The sequence below is a fragment of the Hesperophylax consimilis genome, chromosome 1 (genome assembly GCF_061612785.1).
Source record: "Hesperophylax consimilis isolate HC1 chromosome 1, BYU_Hcon_1.0, whole genome shotgun sequence".
Classification (NCBI taxonomy): Eukaryota; Metazoa; Arthropoda; class Insecta; order Trichoptera; family Limnephilidae; genus Hesperophylax; species Hesperophylax consimilis.
In genome coordinates, this window is record NC_142836.1 from 4,392,037 (window position 1) to 4,412,605 (window position 20,569).

The 20,569-nt window shown below is 33.8% G+C and overlaps 1 protein-coding gene and 2 non-coding genes across 3 annotated transcripts in view; 1 reads left to right on the top strand and 2 right to left on the bottom strand.

The window, feature by feature from the left end:
* The window catches only part of LOC149426152 (neuropeptide CCHamide-2 receptor-like), a 176,324-nt gene that overhangs the window by 93,714 nt on the left and 62,041 nt on the right, over positions 1 to 20,569 (bottom strand). The window lies entirely within an intron of this gene.
* Positions 2,040 to 2,112, bottom strand: TRNAV-AAC (transfer RNA valine (anticodon AAC)). Its single transcript has one exon. It is a non-coding gene; the product is annotated as a tRNA-Val (tRNA).
* TRNAV-AAC (transfer RNA valine (anticodon AAC)) lies at positions 16,006 to 16,078 on the top strand. Its single transcript has one exon. It is a non-coding gene; the product is annotated as a tRNA-Val (tRNA).

Below are 20,569 nucleotides of genomic sequence, written 5' to 3' on the forward strand. Positions count from 1 at the left end.
GCAGCTTCGTTTACTGCAAATGTTTGCATGCTTACTTTACATTTCATAATGCTGTCAAGGCAATTTAAATAACTGCCCCAGCGTGTTTTGACAGGAAGATGTAGAGTCGAATTCAATTTCTTTGCTGTATTTATTTCAGTTAGTAATGCGATCAGTATTTGTGATTGACAAGTGGTCTTAACGATATTAACAACCCTATGAATGAAGAATGAAGACGTTTGCTGATTTGGTAGAAAGAATGTCATTCACCAATAGGTGCATTGTATGAGCTACGCACCCAAGGGGTACAATGTGCGGATATTCACTTTGTAAAAGCTTGCACGCTTTCTTCATATTGGCCGCATTGTCTCCTATCACAACTGAAAGGGGGAGGGGGGGGGGCATAAGTGGTAGGGAAGTCCCTAGATCAGGGGATGTCGTCTTTGATAACTGCTAACACTCAATAAAGCATCAAGAGAAGTGTAGAAACCATTTTATTAAAAATAAAATAAATTCCCCGTTTTCGGGAATTTATTTCAGGTCGGGGAATATTCCCGGGTCTAAATCACTAATCACAACTAACCTGTGTTAAAGAAAAAAAAATGAAATAGAATAATTTGGTATAATTTTGCATGTATCTTTCTTTTAATTTTTATATTTCTATTTTCTTCAAAATATTTTTTTATCGATCAGTTTGATATTTATTTCTAATATGGTTTTTACAACAATATGTATTTTTTTAATATTTTACCACAAACTTTTTCTTATTTTTTATTATTTGTTTTACAAAACATTATTTTGTTATTATTGCATAAATGCCAAGTATGTGGTAGCAGAGAAAATCACCAAAATTGTAATCTTTTTAAATAAACGAAATATTTTTTTAAAATAAATATAAAATTAAAAACTTCTCCACTCATGTACCAAAATTATTTTTCTCTCCCTATATAATATTTTGGAAAAAATGAATACCTCTTTTTGAGAAGTCGCAAAATAACTCAAAAAAATAATTGAGACGGCATAAAATTTGTTCAGTTTTGTCTGTTTGATATTTTTAAAAACCCTAGGATACTAAATGTCTATACGAGTACCAACCAATATTTGGAGAGATATTCATCCTCACCTCACCGTAATTTAAAAGTATTTGTAGATAGAATAGATAAACGGTATACCTACAGACAGGAAGTCTATACTGAAGCTATCTTTAACTAATAAAATAAAAAGGGAAGAGGAATAAAGGATAAGGACAGGAGATTCTCTCGAAGATAAGTACGCATTACTTCAGTTAAGAATGTCGAAATTATGAAATTGTATATTAAACTGCACATATTTAATATCATACGGAGAACGAGAGATTTTTATTCTAAGTTATGTTCTGCTTGCGGGCAAATGAAAAAAACATTAATTATAAAATTGGTAAAGTCAAGCGAGTCCACGTCATTTGTTGATAAGTATTAGAATGATATATTGATGATTGATCAGTATTATAATACCGTTATAAGAGTTATGTTATCATTTCACGAGCGCGAGTATAATTAAATGTGCAAACAAACACGTAATATTATTGCGGAACGCTGAATTGTGATTAATCTCTCTATAATTAGTAATTTAATCCATATGAATGCACACGAGATTCTTGTTATTGGTACTTGTATTATTATTGGTATGGCACCATGCATTTCAACTCTGCTCACTCATAATTTAATTAATTCACAAATGCACGTTGATTTGTTTTTGACGGGAATTCAAATTTGAACTTGAAATTAGGTTTTAAGAATAATCCTATTAAATTATAAACCTAATTTGTTAATTAATCTTAGCTGGTGTAAAGCAAGAAATCTGTTTGTGGGTTTAAATTAAATGTCAATGAAGGAGGTAACTTAAATTCATATAAATAAATCACCTATCCACAGTGGCATAGTAATAATAATACTGAGCGCCGAAATAGCTGTCACAAAACCAGAGATGAAAAATAGCAGAACTTGTATAGTTGTATAAAAATAATATAAATAACAAAATATAATTATTTTAATTTTAAAAAAATGTTTCATTAAAAGGAATGTTTCCGCCCGGGATCGAACCGGGGGCCTTCCGCGTGTTAGGCGGATGTGATAACCGCTACACCACGGAAACCAGGTGACGTTCTTTAGAAATTAAACAACGCGTTTAAACCTATCTGTATTAAATTAGGTACCCAAGTGATAAATCACAAATGATAACGTGTTTTTATGACGAAGTAATTGAATTATCTTATCTCGGATGTTTTCTTAAGAATCAGCCACCACTCACGAAAAGTTAAATCTGGCGTTATGAAATCTAAGTATTGCAGTAGCGCCAGAGATATCAGTAAAGTTATGTCTTAATACAGGTTTTGTAGAAAAGATGGCGTAGACATTGAGATATAAAGATGGAGCCAGCTTTGGCGTTGGAAGTATGGGCCAAGCATATAGGATCATTGTCCGATGTGAGATATAACGGGCATCAGTCGGTTACCAGTGATTAACTCCAAAATGGCGACATTCACGCTGAGATATTGCACAAGTCGTATATTGGGAAAGCAATCATATATCCTTTCATTTAAAAGTAGGGTTTTACCATAATTAATAGTCGTGTAAATTAATTTATTAATGTTAAAAACTCTTGAAGCATTTTACCGGCGTTTCGACTCGTTCTTTGATTACGTTCACGGTCGGAATTGGGCGACATCGACAGCCGCCACAACTTTCTTCCTATTTCCCGCACGGGAACAACATTTCACACTAACATTGCAAGGAATGTATACTCTATTTATATAAAACTCAATGGGTCCAGCAAAGCTGCCATATGGCTGATTGTCTGCCGGTTCTACTTTAAAATTTTGTCTTAATTAATAAGAATAAGAAGCATAATTATACATTATATATATTTAATTCATAGAAATGTTAAAAATATTATTTGTTATGTGTCAAAACCAGAAGAATCAATAGTCTGCGGAGTAAACAGTTATCGGGTCAAGTTTTAGATAAGAAGAAAAAATAAAAATATTATTTTTGTGGAAATATTGTACAGCCATTTCTTTTATGTGAACTATCTCTAGGTCAAGTACAAATGTCATTCAACTCTTTATTGAAAATTTTATTTTGATTGGTTTTTATTTATGTAGCTAAAATTTCGATGACTTCTTCCACTATTTTTAAATTTTCACTTGCATGATATTGCCGGCGGAACGATGCACCGTTATGCCAGTGCAAGTTTTTCCGGTCATAAAATTATTTCTATTGTGAACGGTTAAAGAATAAAACAAAGTGCATTTTTCTAAATGTTTTTTTCAAAAAGGTATCGACAATTTGAGTGTTTGAGAAACAGTGACCCACTACGAGAAAACTATAATGCTGCGAATAGACACGAGAAAAAACGCTCCAGAAGAACCATGAATTACGGAAAAGGGGCAAAGCAACCGCAAGCGGCGATTCGCGCCATTTGCGGTTGCTTAGTTCCTTTCCCGTAAGTCCTGGTTCAGATCGGCAGCTTGCGTGTTTATACGCACCCCTAGACTACCCTAATAACAAAAGTATAAGGAGACGATTTTTTGATGTGTTTAAATTCATATTATTAAACTGGACTAATCTCGTAAATTTATCAGATCGCAGAAAAATCTGTGATCTATTAATATTACATAAAATAATTCAATCGGTCCTGGATACCCCTGATTTAATTGAACTAATGCGATTTCATTGCCCTGGTCGCGCTAACAATAGACTGACTCACATTATTATTATTTTTATTATTTTTATAGTTCTCACATTATTACTCACATTGACAATTATCACATTATTACTCACGAATCAGTCGATTACACATTTTGGGAAATGAACATGCTAACATCGGCGACATTTATTTCTTAAAATTAGCGCAATATAAACATGCACTCAAAAATTATTTTTCCATAATGTAACTTTATATACGCAATATGGACATGTTGAAATGAAATGATGATATTTCTCTGGTAAGTTTTTAGATTTTCACGGCCAAAAGCATTTTTGTTGTTTGTTTTTGGGGTGTTATGCCGTGTTGCGCTAACTCCTTCTTTAGCCGACGTTTCGGACAGCGTTGCAGTGTCCATCATCAGGGCAGATCCGGTAGATCCGAACATCTTCGGATCTACCGGATCTGCGCAACACGGCATAACAACCCAAAAACAAACAACAAAGATGATATTTCTCATTGTTATTTTTGGTTGTGATACAAAAAATAATTGTATGTTATTTTTAAGTTTAAAACTACTAAATATTACGTAATGATATTATTTTTCTTACTTTTGTACTCTATTATATGTTTATTTATGAAAGGCAGTATAGCCGTTTATGTATTTAAAATAAATAAAATGAATAAAAATTTAAATCAACGAAAAATCTGGTATTTTTTTAAAGATATTAAAAAAATTATTCATTATTTTATCTTTTTATTAAAAAATAATTGTCGGAACAGATTTTTTTTACATTCAATCCACACAGGAAGCTCTGAGGAAAATAATTTCCCGCAGGGCCTGTGAAGCTCTTTTGGATAGGAAGGAGAGGAAGTTCAGAGAAAGTAAATGGTATGAGGGTTGGGTAGGAATGGATCAGTGTGTCCAGGAGTGACGGACATATGAATATATCCTTCCCACTGCAGTGCAAGACGATGTGTCGAGAGGCCAGTTGGAGAGGTCAAAGTGTTTCCCCAAACCAGCCTCTCCCACGCCTATCTGGCACGCCACGTACCTGGTGGGCAGGCGCATCATGAACACACCTCACCCGATGATCCCGGACACCCCTGCTAAATCAACAAACGTAGCGAACCACTTGCAGTGACCTATGGCAGAGATGTTGGTCATCCAATAAATGGTTCCAGGGGTGGCGGTACCCAACCCCGCCACCTAAAGAAAAAAAATGTGGTTAGTCAGAACAACGTAAGTGTATGAGACGATGTGTGAATGTGATTGAAGAAAGGAGCGTGTGCCAATGGAGAATATTTCATAGATGGTGTTAAATTGTTAAAAAAACGCCTTAGTTTATACCAAGGCTTGTTTGTACAAGGCAATTAAAATGTGTAATCTTAGATACCAACCGTAAATAGGAATGAGGTGTCAATTCCCTTTCAAATACGAATTTATGATAATAAATTTATGCGTAACCCTTTTTGTTTTGAAACTTTTTCCCTTGGCATTAATAATAATTGCTAATTAGCGAATTCCATATTTTACCAAACATCTGCTCAAGGACGTTTGCAGTAGATTAAATACACCCTATAGCTGTTCTGAATGTATTTATTCATGAAATTTTATATTCAACCCGACTATATGGCGTCTTGGTTTACCTAATTACATAGTAGCGAGTTTGACTTCTTTTCGATTTGGGGAAATAATTATTTAATAATTTGGTGATTTGTCATAGTTTTGTAATATTGAATAATATTTTACTGTATTTATTTTAAATCTCGTGCATAGAGTTTACAATTAAATATATGATAAGTGTTAGTAATACAAAAAATGTTTCTGTATAAAACGTGGTAGTAGAGTGTAAAATAATCAGTAACTGTATGTAATGGTGAAATAGTGTATTGTGAATACCTTACTTGGAGAACCTGTGATAAGTTGTTCGCATGTTATAGATAAAATATTATTTTAAATTAGTGAAGTAGCAGTTAAAGTAGATCAACATAATATATAGATTTTATTACATTTATTTCAGCAAGAAAATATGTATGTCCTACGGCGTACCTCATGGCAGTGTACTAGGCCCACTTTTATTTCTTATATACATTAACACACTCTGTACTATGGATATTGGGGGTAAGTTATTATTATTTGCAGATGATACAATCTTAATATTTGAAGATTAATCATGGCAAATAGTAACTCATAAAACTAATAATGGCACAGTAAAAGTAAGGCATTGGCCAGACACAAACCTCCTAAAACACAATACATGACATTTTCCATATACAAACATAATGCTTCTAATAACTGCCCTAAACCAATTATATAAACCAATAAACCAATCTAAATCCTCCCGAAACCTCACCCAATGTCCATTGCACATCTTCTACCCTTAAATCATCGAACGAAGTAAAATATTTGGGAATAATCATAGACCATAGACAAATAGAGGCCTAAATCAATGACACAGAAAAAGAATGTGTAGGCTCTGCCATATATTCTGCTCTCTTAGGTCCAACATAGATATGGAGACTCTAAGAAACGTCTATTTTGCCCTTTTACAATCCGTAGCAATATTTGGTATTGTGGGATGGGGTGGTTGTGCTAAATCGGTTATCAATCCAGTATAAAAATTAATTCTAAGAATTATATTTATTTATCAACCTACCCACCCATCAAAAAAACAACCTGATGGTGAATCCACAACAGAAACCTGGGATTCGTGGTCCGTAAAACTCGAACCACATTCGCTCAACGACAATTTTGCTCCATCACTCCTTAAATATACAATGCATTGGGCACCGATATAAGGTCAAATAATTCTATATCCCTTTTTATCATCCGTGTTTAACAATGGCAATTTGAAAGGAAATTATATTTTTTTTAAAGAATACATGAGTTCCCAATACTGGTATATATTTCTAGCACTCATTTTAATCTATATTTTTATTTTATGGTTTAAATAATAATATTTATTTTTGCATTTTGTGTCTTTTCCCTCGTATTTTATAATGAGTTCTACAAAATATTATTCTGTTAATTCTTAAATAAATCATTTACGTCTATTATAATACGGCCATGATCCTAATGTAGTAGTTGAGATACACCAACATTGTATTTTCATACATTTATAAATAAGTTATAAAAATCGGTTAAATAATCAATGTCTAAATAAACATCGTTATTATTATTTTTAGTACTAAAGATGGTAATCTCGACTTACATTGCTGAAGAATCATGAGCGATTTTGGTACTTTAATGCAAAATAGTGTATGCATCTGACATAACAAAGATAATAACGTTTCTACCTCGTTGAATGCACCTGACTTACAGAGCTAATGACCAGTGGCGGATCCAGGGGGGGGGTCACGGTGGTCATGACCCCCCCCCCTGGGCCCCAGCCCAGGGGGGGTCATGACTACCTAGGTCCTGGGACCATCCAGGACCTAGGTGGACCACTAATTAAAATTGTTAAACATAATGTTTTATATATTTTTTGCCACAATATAAATTTTATTTAAGTACTTTCAATATTTAATTAATTTAATATAATACTTTGTTTGACGGCAAACGCATTATTCGGGAACGAACGCATCGAAAATTCGAATGTTACCGCGTCACCGCGCACCGCCACCGGCGCGCGCTTCGGCCGCCACCTTTCATATTATTATGACACATTTCGTGTAACCACGTGTGACGCTTGCGCGCGCTTTGTTTCGACTAACGTCTAGCGTCTAGCAAAACCTAACCTCAATCGGAACGACTAAACTTTATTAATAAAGTGTTTACTTTTATTTGTTTACTAAGTTAAAAAAAATAAGTTCCAATATAAGTAATAGTGTTCTTAAAAATTGTTGCTGCAAATTCAATTCATTACAAGAAATGGTAAGTAATCTAATCAGTTTCTTCATTATGCCAGTGTATGTGTGTTTACACTCAAATGTTATTTGTTAATGTTCTAAGGCTGGGGTTAGACTCGTAAGTTTTTTTCCTGTAAATCGCTCTTGAAGGCGAGTTTGGCCAAATTCCCAATGTAAACGACACCAAAAGTCACTTAACGTAATTTTAGTAAGTTACAGAACTTATTCTTTCGGAAGTTTTTTGACAGGTCTGGACAGGTCTAACGCGCCCGCGCGAATTACCAGCCTTCCTATACTTCCTAAAGCAATTCTTAAGGCGAGACACAACCTCGTTCATCGAGGTTTTGCCCAAGGCTAACATTTTAATTTATTTCGGCGAAATTATAATTGAATTAAAAAAAAATAAAATTATGCCGCACGAGGGATGCAAGTTATTTATATTTTAGATTAATGAAACAATACCTTACAATTAATATATTTTACGTTCAACGATTTTAAAACTTTATAACCCGTGTATAACTATAAAGTTAGCGGACTTAGCGGTAAGTACCAGATTTTATTTTTCTAGATGATGAATTAATAACTTCGGAAGTGGACACATTTTTAATATTTGTAACAAATTCTTCAGAATCAATTAAAATGAAGGCTAAAAGTGTGGATAGATTTTTTTTACTAAGATTACGAAAACGTTAGTAATTTTTTTTAGAAATGCATAGTATTATTTTGAATGATTTACATGAAAATGTTCCGTCTCCGATTATGTTCCCTTAATTTTGTAAAATTCCACACTGATTATTTTTTTTATACTTGTATTTTATTTTTGTATTTGTTTTAATTATGCTCTTTTAGGATAAATTCAGAATAGCTAGATGCAAGTTATTTATTTTAACCTTTTTTTTAAGTGTATGTATCCATAAATTGATGCATCTATTGTAGAATATATTTAAACCTAGCTGTGAGTTGTTCCATCATCATTTCTAATATTGAGATTGGTTTGTTGATTTGTTTCCAAAAAATTTATTTGTAAATAAATTTTACAAAAATTTTAGATGTGGAAATTTGATAAAGTGTATGTAAATTTGATAAAAGTACATATACCTAGTTTTGTAAAAGAACGTATTAGTTACATTTTGTTAATATATATACATATTATATTTAACTTAATCAAGTTTCTTTTTATTAATATTTATATGTACCTATTAATAATTCACTTTCAGAATATTTTTGTTTGGATTGTAAATAAATAAAATCAATTCAAATTTTATAAATATTTACTTTTATTAGCGTTCCCCATAGTTTGAGGATTGTCGATAATATTGACTACGCTGCCGGCTCGGCCGCTGCTGGCAAAATAGAATGGACGGTATTCATCCACCAGGTAACAAGGTATTAACAAGCGTATGGAAGCATCGGCGAACGGAGATCTCGCTGGGCGCTTCTTACGTATTGCAAGCACCGCGTCATGGCAACAATATTTATTTCAAATTACTTGCCTCGTGCAAATCAGGCCAAAATATGACGGTGCAAGGCGCTCGGTTTTAAAATTTATAAAGCACAAGAATCGAAATATTTCCAGCGTTTATATTCCTCTTAAATATGGAAGTACAGTACTTACATTTATTAATAACATTTGCTGCACACGATTGGTCCTAAAGGAGTTCAAATTTTTAATTCATTCGGCCTCACTATTGAGAAGAGCACGCTGGAAGGCATTATTCTACTCTTCGATAGACTGGATAGACACTTCATACCTACAGTGAATATAACAGTGGAACGATTCAAATTCTTTACCAGGAAGCAAAGAAATAACGGTCAACAAGCTGTTATTATTTGTCTATTTTGTCGTGACAAGCAAAGTGTTACAATAATAATGTCGAGTCAAATTCTGCAAATGCAGAATGCTACGGATATGGTTGGCGAGTGGAAACGTTTTAAGCAATCATTTCTTTTATATATGATGGCGAATAACTACAACGAGGAAAAGGAAATTCAAAAAGTTGCAAGATTCCTACACACAATACTATGTTGAAGACACACCTGACACCATGTTATATTGTGGTGAAATAAGAACACGATTAATAATTGTAATCTGTACTGTATTGGTTGACAATTGACATTACACGAGCCTACGCCGCCCGGGCTTGCGGAGCAAAAGACAATCTTAATGATATACCTAGTGTTACCATATCCAACAATACCTACTTTTTACTTGTATATATTATTATCAAAATTAAATTATAACTTCTTGTAACTGTAACTGACCGGACCTAAGTCCTCCATCACAACACAAGCAAGCATTTTCGGCTTTCTGTGGTGGTGGTAGGAGTTATTGTTGGGTTATTCGTAACCCGGGAATGTTTGTCTTTCTTTAAAAAAAAAAAAAAACTTGACCACGACTACGTGACCCCCCCCTGGCGCCAAAGCTGGATCCGCCCTTGCTAATGACGTTCCGAGTACGAATTCGTAACACGAAACTTCCAGAATTGTTATGTTAATTATTCCTTGAAAGTAAACTGGTTCATTCATTCCTCAGTCCAAAGATAAAGAAATAAATTCGGTTCTGTTGATATTTGCATTCATTCCGTTATTATGTATTATAAATTTTGATTTAACCAACAAATAATTGTTACTCACTTTTCATGTTGACTTTTATTCTTTTCTTTACCTTTCTATAAATCTTTTTTTTAAATTTATTTTAAATGTATTCCGTTGTAGCATCGAGAAACAAAAGTTGTTAGTTATGACTAGACATCGGATTATATGCATTTGCATATTTGCATATGCAAATGCATATAAGTCTCTAATTACGACGTTAATGCATATTTCAGCCTTTTTTCACAATTTGTGCATATTTCGTTTAATAGCGGGAGGTATCATCTACGTATAGGGAGCTAGGTGACGATGACGCGTAGGGCACGAGCGCGGAGGCCATACATGGTGAAAGCTAGCCAAGCCTTGCAAACTTTTTATCCAAATTTACTACACATTACCTGCTTAGCTCACGGGTTTCATCGCCTTGCAGAAGAGATACGGCAAGAGTATGGGAATGTTAATAAATTGATTTCCTCTACAAAAAAAGTGTCTTTAAAAGCACCGTCGCGTGTGCAGTCTTATAAAGAGTAATTGCCAAATCTAGCATTGCCACCAGAACCCATAATTACACGATGGCGTACTTGGCTATAGGCAGTATTATTCTATGCTGAAAATTTTGAGGCCGTAAAACAAGTAGGTAGTTGGGTAATTTGACAGTTCTGAGGCCATTGCAATTCTTTCAAGCAAGCTAGCATTTGAAGACGCATCCATTAAACAGAATATCGCCCTCATCTCAACACATTTCCACAAGTTACCAGATACCATAAAAAAATTGGAAACAAAAAACCTGCCTCTAATTAAAGCAACAGAAATACTGGAAACAATGATCGAACTCGCCAACGCCCTTCCTAATTCAATATCAGAAAAGATTTGTAAAAAGTTAAACTCTATTTTGCTTAAAAACCCGAGTCTTGAAGATATGAAGAACATTAATGCCTACATCAACAGCACAGGTCATACTCTGCCTAAACAGATATCACCATTTGTCCAATGACGTCAGTTGTCGTAGAGAGGTCGTGTTCGGCGTACAAATTAATACTGGGTGACAAACGTCACAAATTTGAGCTCAAAAATTTGGAAAAATACTTAGTTGTATATTGTCACAAAAACTATGCATAATTTTTATGCTTTAATTAAAATATAAATGGTTTTTTGATTTTGCATTGTGCATATTTTGGGCAAATTAAGAGTTTTTAGTGCATATTTCGGCCTTTTTTAGTGCATATTTGCATGCATATTTTGGCACTTTGTTAGTGCATATAATCCGATGTCTAGTTATGACTAATGACGACCTCACGAACTATCTATTTCCCTTTTTAGTGTCAAAAGTACACGCGGACTGCCAATTTAAAAAAAAATAATGTTTCAAATTCAACATTGTCAATTTATTTAGTTAGTATTTTTAACTTTTACGTAGCAGTCTGACTTTTAGGAATGTTAATTCATTGATAGTTACGCCTATCAATCCGATATTGACAAAATACAAATTGTACTTAAAATAGAATGAAAACCGTTACAATTTCAATAATTATCTAAAAACACAGAAACTGTGGAGGATGTAGGACATCCACAATATACTGCTTGGTTGTTTTATACATAATGTATAGGTATAATGAGGAAATCTATAATTGGTTTCTCAGTTAAGTAAATAGCCCATGTATAAACCAATCAAGTAATCTGATTTTCCTTAAATAAAATATATAATTACAATAATAACATGAAAATGAATTTGAAAAAATAAGCTGGATTTCCGTGAACTTGAATGATCACAGTAAGAACACGAGAATGGGTTTTGCTTAGTATGAGTCAGAATTTGTCTTCTTAAGCTTGACTTTTGTGAACATAAATAGTTACACTAAGAAAATGAGAATGATTTATCCTAAATATGAGTGATAATGTGTGTCGTTAAATTTGACTTCAATAAACATGAATAATTATAGTAAGAATGGTTTTGCTTTAGTATGAGTGCTATTGTATCTCATTAAACGTGACTTCTATGAACATGAATTATCGCCGTAAGAACATGAAAATGGTTTATCCTTAGAGTGAATGCGAATGTGAGTCATTGAATTTGTCTTTTGTGAACACGAATAGTTACAGTAAGAACATGATAATGGTTTTTACTTAGTATGAATGCGAATATTTGCCATTAAGCTTGACTTCTGCGAACATGGATAGTTACAGAAAGAACGCAAGAAAAGAGACGGGTTTTCCTGAGTGTGAATGAAGAATAACTACATTAACATTTATATTATTCACATTTATTTTACCTACTGTTTATATATTACTTTCCGTTGATAAAATTATATACTCATCTAATTAATAAACCAATGTACACAAAACAGTCTTTCGTGTATTTCTATAGTTATAGTTTGAAAATTTGTCACAATAAAGATATTATATTATTATATTAATGTGTCTTATTATGATTGACCATGAATAATTACAGTAAGAAAATAAGAACAAAGTTTCCTTCGAATGAATGAAAGCGTGTTGCAATAACTGCGACTTCTTTGAAAATGAATAATGACATTAAGAAAATGAGAATAGTTTATCCTTAGTCTTCGTATGAGTGAACACGTATTCCATTTAATTTGGCTTGGGTGAACATGAATAATTACAGTAATAAAATGAGAACGGTTTTTACTCAGTGTGAGTGCGAATGTGACGTTAAGGCTTAAAGGACAAACTTACACTAAGGATTTGTGAAAATACTAACACAAAATATCATAATATTACTTTGCATGCCAGAAAATTATTGTACCCTTTCCCTCAACTTATTTGGTGCAATGTGGATTTAGCGCCATAAGCGATTTGAACATTAAAAAAACTAAAAGAGTGGACCTATGACTGAAATTTACTATGTTAGATCCGGACATAAAGTTTCTTTGTAGCAAGCGTAACTGAATTTGATTTCAGTTATAGTATATTTATAAGAATAGGTTTTATTAAATTTTATTAGGGATTCATATGTTTAGAAATATATTACAATATGATTTGAAAATTTAACTTCTGTTTATTAAAAAAAAGATGCCGGTGGGGCATCTGACATTTGAAAAGACTACGGTGGGGCATGGCATAAAGAAAGCTGGGAAAGTATGGCTTTTTTAACAAGATATAACATTAGTCATTCAGGTGGCTTTGTCCGAATAAATATAATGCGACGAGATACGTAAATATGATCATTTTGAAGAACACGTGTTTCGACTTCCTCATAAGATATTCGTGTTTTACTGATAGTCTATTGTGAAGTTTGTCAAATTATTCGTTATAGGCCTCCAGTCCCGTTTTTTTAAATAATAGTCCCGTAAAAATCATAATTTGACTAGGTTTTTAATAAATTCACAATAAAGTAAGTTTTCTCCGCGTAGATAGACTCTGCGGAAAATGAATAATTATTATATGTTGATTAAATACTAGATATGAAGTGTAAATTTGATAAAATATAATATTTTTTATGTTAATTTCGTACCTTAAAGTTACCATCAATCTTTCTTCAGTAGAAATATGTCGCCGAAAATTACGGAGCGGGAGCGGGCGGTTGGCGCGCAGGACAGCGTTGCCGCTTAGTAAAACTCGCTTTATATCTCTTCAAACAGCGCAATCACACTCGCATCGAACTGCGAGCCGAACCAGGAATCATGGTAAAGGAACGAACCAACTACAAGTGTATATGGAGTATAAACGCAGTGTTTAAATTGGAACCAAACCACGGAATTAAAACATCTCTTGAAAATTTGTTCGATCAATTAAAGTGGATTGAACAGATATCTCCAATCACTTTTATTCCACTTCTATCTTCTGTCTATCGGGGATGCATATTCCTACCCGCTGCGCGCAGTGAACGCATGTGTGAAAATAGTTTTAAAATTTTAAGGGTAAAGTTGGATGATCAACACAAAACTACATTGAAGAAGCCGACACGGGAGGCTTTTTTGTTTTCCAGTATCAGGGGGATGATTTACGGTAAATTTCAATAAAATTTTTCTTGTGTAAACAAATATTCTCATACAGGTAATAAATTCTACAGTTTCTCATTGTCTCTGACAGATCTCATTTTCCGTTCGCAAAGATCCTTTATTCCAAATCATACTATAATACATTCTTGAAATATAAAACACCAGATTATGGAAAATTTTCAGAAAAACAATATACGTTTGTCTTTCTTTCAGAACGTTAGTGTAAATAAATTATGAAGTCGGGCAATAAATAATGGCTTGCGACAGTAATCAATAATAAATAACACTGAACAGATACCGATTTATAAGAAAACTGGGGTCACTAATTTATATAAAATCATTTATGACTCTGGGCACCAGACAGGCCAACGAAAGTTATGTTCTGTTCAAGAAAACATTTTGGTATTTTAAAACATTTAAATAAATTTCACCAGGCGTAAGGAAAAACCGATGGATACACGAACACGCCCACAACACACGTATTTTGTTTTATCTCTTCAGTGATAAATAATATTTTGGAAAAAATTTATTAAAATTGATAACAGTTGAAACGAATGAATTCCATGCTCGATAAATACTTGAAGGTCACCTAATTGTAAATAATATCAAAAATGTGTGTACTCTATTTTCTGATAAAATAAATAAAGTATAGGTATTGTACAAACAAGAACAGCACAGGCAAAGGTATAAAAAAGCGACAGTAGAAAATCAATCAATCTACACATATCGTTTCTTCTGGTAACAAATGAACGCCGAAATTCGGGTTTCAATTAATCTTGCACTCCAAACAATTATAATCCACATAATTTCATCAAATTTCGCATTTGGAGATTTTTGCGTTTTTTTTTAATCAGTAGTGTTCTCCGAAAATGACAGATTTTTGTGGAGGTCAACCACGATAAGAATTCCGCCGTGGCAATAAAAACTGGGTAACGAAGTAAAACAATAATTTTGCGTTTTATGGCCTCGTGAATGCGTAAAATTCCCCGAAATTGGGCATTTCCTGAAAATTTTACGGCCACGTGATGGTTATTTCGTTTGTTTTACTCAAATGATATAACATGCTTATGGGTAATATCCACTTCGCCAGGGGTCGGCAACGGAGCGTCCGAGAATATATTGTTTGCAGTGTTACCGGTAAAAATATAAAACACCTCTCAAGCCCTTCTCCGCAAACTGTCATGCGATGTATATTTTTCGTTCGATTTAGAAAACTTAATATGTATATATATTTGACCTTGATATTTTATAATAATATACAGCACGAGTCCCAACTATCCGGAACCATTGCATCCCTCTAAATTGGGGAAATTAAGAAGCTGGTGAAGTGGAATAGAGGGTGCCTTTTCTGATCTGGTCACTATACAAATATCTTAAATCATTTCATGCAATGTAAGGTTTCGAATATCAGTGATTGTTTATTTTCCATAGTGGAGCTAGTTGTAATTGTAGGTAATCGATTCGAACGATTCGTTGTATATATACATTTACCATTTTTTTCATTAATATTATTCTTCAAAATATTTATATGGAGACATATGAACTGCTCTGAATTAAAAAGAAAAGTTGAAACTGAAAAGTTTTTTTTTGCCATCCGAGCATTTGCTTATCGCTTCGTCACGGGGTTCGCCGATTAAATTCTGGTCAAGATTTTTTTTAAACATTTTTACATATACGGTTGCCAACCTCTGCTCTATGTGACAAAACTGATGAGATCTTTTACGTTTTATTTGCAGTACAACACAAGGTATGTTAGTGCAAGTGTGAAAAACAATGATAATAATATTACCCGAATAACACCGTCGTTATATTTTTAACACAGATTACATGAATTCAGACCAAAGCCATTTTTGCTCGTATGTCAGGTGATTAGTCTCTTTCGCAGCTTTAATAATTTTTAATTAAAATATTTTGTATATTTTCTTTAGTTCGTCACCTGGTTTCCGTGGTGTAGCGGTTATCACATCCGCCTAACACGCGGAAGGCCCCCGGTTCGATCCCGGGCGGAAACATTTCTTTTATGTTTTTCCATTTGACTTTTTTGTTACAGTTCCAATCGTTCTATTTGATTCATGCAGTTTGTATTTACAAATTTGTGATGTGTTTAATGACCGAGACATGAGTTTTAATACATTGGCAATGGAAGGGAAACTGCCTTTCGGGCGTTTTTCCACCTGGGAAACCAATTACTTGTTTACGACCTCGTGTTTAATGATATCACATGCCCCTATGAAAAAGTTTTCTATTTTTTACAACGCCGCGTTTAATTTATGCGAGTAACCAAGAATATTTCAGGTAATATAATGAAGTTTACACAATTATTTACTAGCTTTTTCTTACTTTTGCGGTAATAATTCCCACAAACGACGTTACATAAAGTGGCAATTAATGTTCTTTTTTATTTATCAAACAAAAACATTTAACATAATCACCACATAACCGTAAAAAGTGAATTATGCTCATTATCTTTTCATCTATTAAATAGATGAAATTGTCATTCCCTTTATTAATCGGCCGCCTAGATAAAATATATTTCAAGGGGATATTGCTCTTATATATTGACGTTGGTCCTCTCCACGTACAATGTTAATATATGTCTCATTTTCAGTGCGTTCAGTCTACTTTTTTCTACCACTAAATACTGTCTCAAAATAACATCAAGCCTTATATACATATATTTTAATGACGTTTTCATAAATTTGTTGTGAGGCGCCACTAAAATAATAAGAGCCGTTTGCAGCGCAACCTAGAACCATCTAGTATGGGCAGCGCGCATTATACTGGGACATCGATTCTTAAATATTCGTCGATTGGTCGACGTTCTTATTTTTGAGTCTCGTTAAAGGTATATACTTACACACGCCAAACGTCAAAAGTCTTGCCAAAAGAGTGGGTCGAAACCCCTCGTTATTCGAGTGAAATGACTTCGTCGAGAATCGAGGCCCTGGCCGCTCGCAATCACCGTCGAAAGTACATATATTGATCGACGATCTTATTTTTGAGTCTCGTCAAAGGAACATACTTACATTATACTCGAATCATTCCACTTGAACAACGAGTGAGTCGAACCACTCGTTTTTCGAGTGTGACTCCAAAATGACTTCGTCGAGAATCGTGACCCTGGAAGCTTCTAGACTCCTGACGAAAGCACATTGGTCTACATACCCACAAATTAAATCCGGTAACCCATCTGAACCACGCCAAAAAAAAACATTTTTACATGCCACCGTTTTAAAAGTATTTAGCAACTATTCAAACACAGTAATTTCAAATAAAAACCAGAAGTAAGTATGTCCACACAATGTGTTTACAATCTTATTGTTTGACCATACACTATTGTTCGAAAAAAATTTGGCGACAGCCCGTCCAAAGACGCACAACACGACACAAGTTATAAAATAAATGGTTCTTAAAGAAAATCAACAATTTACTTACGAAAACCAATTACATAACGTAGACTTTATTTCTAAATATCGATCTGAAAGAAGAAAAAACAATTATTTGCTCACATATCCTACCAATTGGGTACTTTTAGTAGATAGTTAGTTGGTTATTCTGAAAACAGTTTCCCTTTGACACGTCAATATAAATATATGCAATACTATAAGGAATAAGTATAAGTTTCTTCGATATCTTTATATGAGAATGCATGATGAGTACCCGCGATTCATGCATCACATGGATTTTCTCTATGCAACCCAATGGGGCCCTTACTGTAATGACGTTTAAAGTAATAAACTACTTCATTAACAGCCCATAGTTCTTGGAATGCTATAAATTGTTCGCACCGAACAACTACCGCCAGGTACGGCATCACGGTTTGATCTATATTCTTCATGGAAGAACGAACTTTCTTGCCCAGCATAACATGACAAGAGGTATTTTGGTGCTGCTAAATGAAATCTCTAGGTCTCTTGACATTTTCAACATTGCCCTCGAAGGTTTAAGACTCACATATATTAATAATATATACGCCATGTGTATTGTAGTGGAGTTATATATATCTACATAATAAATTCCAGATGGTGCAAAGGTCTCTAGTTCAAGTCACGGTCAAAAATTCAATCTCTTAATTTTATAACTATACATTTTACATGAATACCACACAAGAGTCCCAACTGCTCCAAACAGTCTGGAGCCACCTAGACTATGGCATCCCCAATTGGGGTATGTTTTGAGGATGAAGGTTGTGGGGGAGGAAAGAGATGGAGGAGAGGAAGGTGAGAGAGTTCCTGGCTGTTCAGATCTGGTCGCTAAAGACGGCTTAAGGCGAAGCTTAATGCATAATCACTATCTCGATTAATCTTTATAACGAAGTGGTGTACATTATGAATAAGATTCAATTTAATTTAAGATTATGCTTTAGATAAATTGAAGGTTTTCCTATCGTTTCGCTTTAGTAAAATACAAATAAAAAAATAAATTACTCAATAAAAAATATAAATTCAAACTACTAAAAATTTTTTTTTTTCAATAGAAATATATGAACGCGTAAAGGAAACAACTTAAAAAATAAAGTATTATAGCTAAGATTATCTATGACAGTTTCACTTGATTAACTTTTTTGCTATCATAAAAGTATGTACAAAATAAATATAAACCAGTTTTGTGCTTGAAATCGAACGTTTCTAAACCCCGTTTGTCAAGCGATTTTAATGCCTATTACCTACAATATAAGGTAAACCAAGAATATACACATTTTTGGCTTGTAGCTTCCACTATGAATGATGGTCTAATAACAGGGCGATACTGAGAGTATCTTCCACTCTGGAGCCATTGTTTCATGATTATTTCCCAATTCTGTTGAAGGACCAAAATCCCTTAGACAGCGTCACTTCGTTAACACTGTCTAGAAAATTAATTCCGTCAAACTCAACCCTTCTAATCCCGCCGCACCCTAATCTCATCGCCTCAGGCTTATCATATTTTAAGCGCCGAAGTTTTGATGGGCGCTGACGTATTTCAATTTTATGCATCTTTACATTAATTTCCATTAACGCGTCGGGTCCGCTTTACTCAAGTGTTCGTCGACTTTTTATTTTCAGGCAACAAATCACAAAGTAAAATGAGGGGGAACTCTGGAAAACAAAATTTCAGAGCCCTTTAACCAATGAACGTAAGTATATGTAGGTATAAAAAATATTAACGCTAACCTCATCATTAAAAGTAGTGTAAACCAGAATATAACTTTCATAAAGTTAAAATAAAACAGAATATCAAATTTCGTTGTATACCCACGTCTTACGAATGTTTCATGTTCATGGCAGAAGAATATTGTGGATTTGATCACCTAAGGCCCTTCGTCCACAGTGATATGCAAGTATCCGATGCTCGAAGATTCAAGTATCTCGATACCGTGGAGCTTCTAATACAGGTATGTTGCTGACATTTTGTAAACTCGTCAGCGACGCCAGTCTCCCGCGACCGGTCGGGCAAAGTCGTCGGCACTCCCATCGTCGAGGCTTTAGGAGTCACTAGCGTCAGACATTTTGAAAAAATACATATGCTTAAAATCAACGCCAGGAACAAAAAAGTTAACAAAGAATGACAGGATATAAAAATTACAGCAACTGTTTTGATGTGAGTAAAGTTACGGCATTCTAGTTTTGACGTTTCTAGAATTCAACAATAATTAGTGGCGACAAGGTCTCGTGATTTGACTAGCAATGAAGTTTGCGAAGTATTAGTATGTAGTTTGAGTATATAAGAATACAAGATGACAAGTGTATGCGAAGTGAGTATACAACATAAGTATCGGATACTTGCTTATCCCTGTGGACGAAAGACTTAAGATTGTCAATATTTAAAGCCTCAAACTTTAACTCTACGATTCGAGAGTTGTTGTTTGGGGAGAATGGATTTTGTTCATATGATCAATGGTTAACTGATTTAAAAATAAAGTAGGTAATAATATAATGAAACCGTATTTTTAACTGATTCAACTGATTAACGATCAACCTATTAATTGATTAACGGTTTTGAGAAAACATGTACCCACTTAGTGATTTATCGTTTTTTTCGCTAAAACTTAAGTTCCTTAAAATACGAAATAGACAAGCACAGATAATAAAAATGTAACAATCGCAACTGGGACTTGAACCCAATTCCCCTAGTCTTACCGGGACGGGCACTCTACCAACTGAACTATTGCTACTTGATAACATTCCTTTTAATCAATCTTATTTTAAATATTAAATACGTCTATTTGAATTTCATTTATGTTTTCGAGAATTAAATGCAAATCTTGCAAGCGGAAACTAACCCACTTCCCGATTTCCAATCGAGTTCAAACTTTGCAGGTAGACTCGTTGTCAATTGACAATGCGATGGTGGCAATCACGTACACATGCCGATTATAAGCTTTCTCTGAAATCAGATGACATTAATGCAGTTAATATACGAAATAAATTTTATTCCTACCCGATCCGCATTTGATGAGGTTTTTTGCGCAGTTGTCTCCACTCCCCGGAAAGAAAGATACAATCCTCAGTTAATAACAAAAT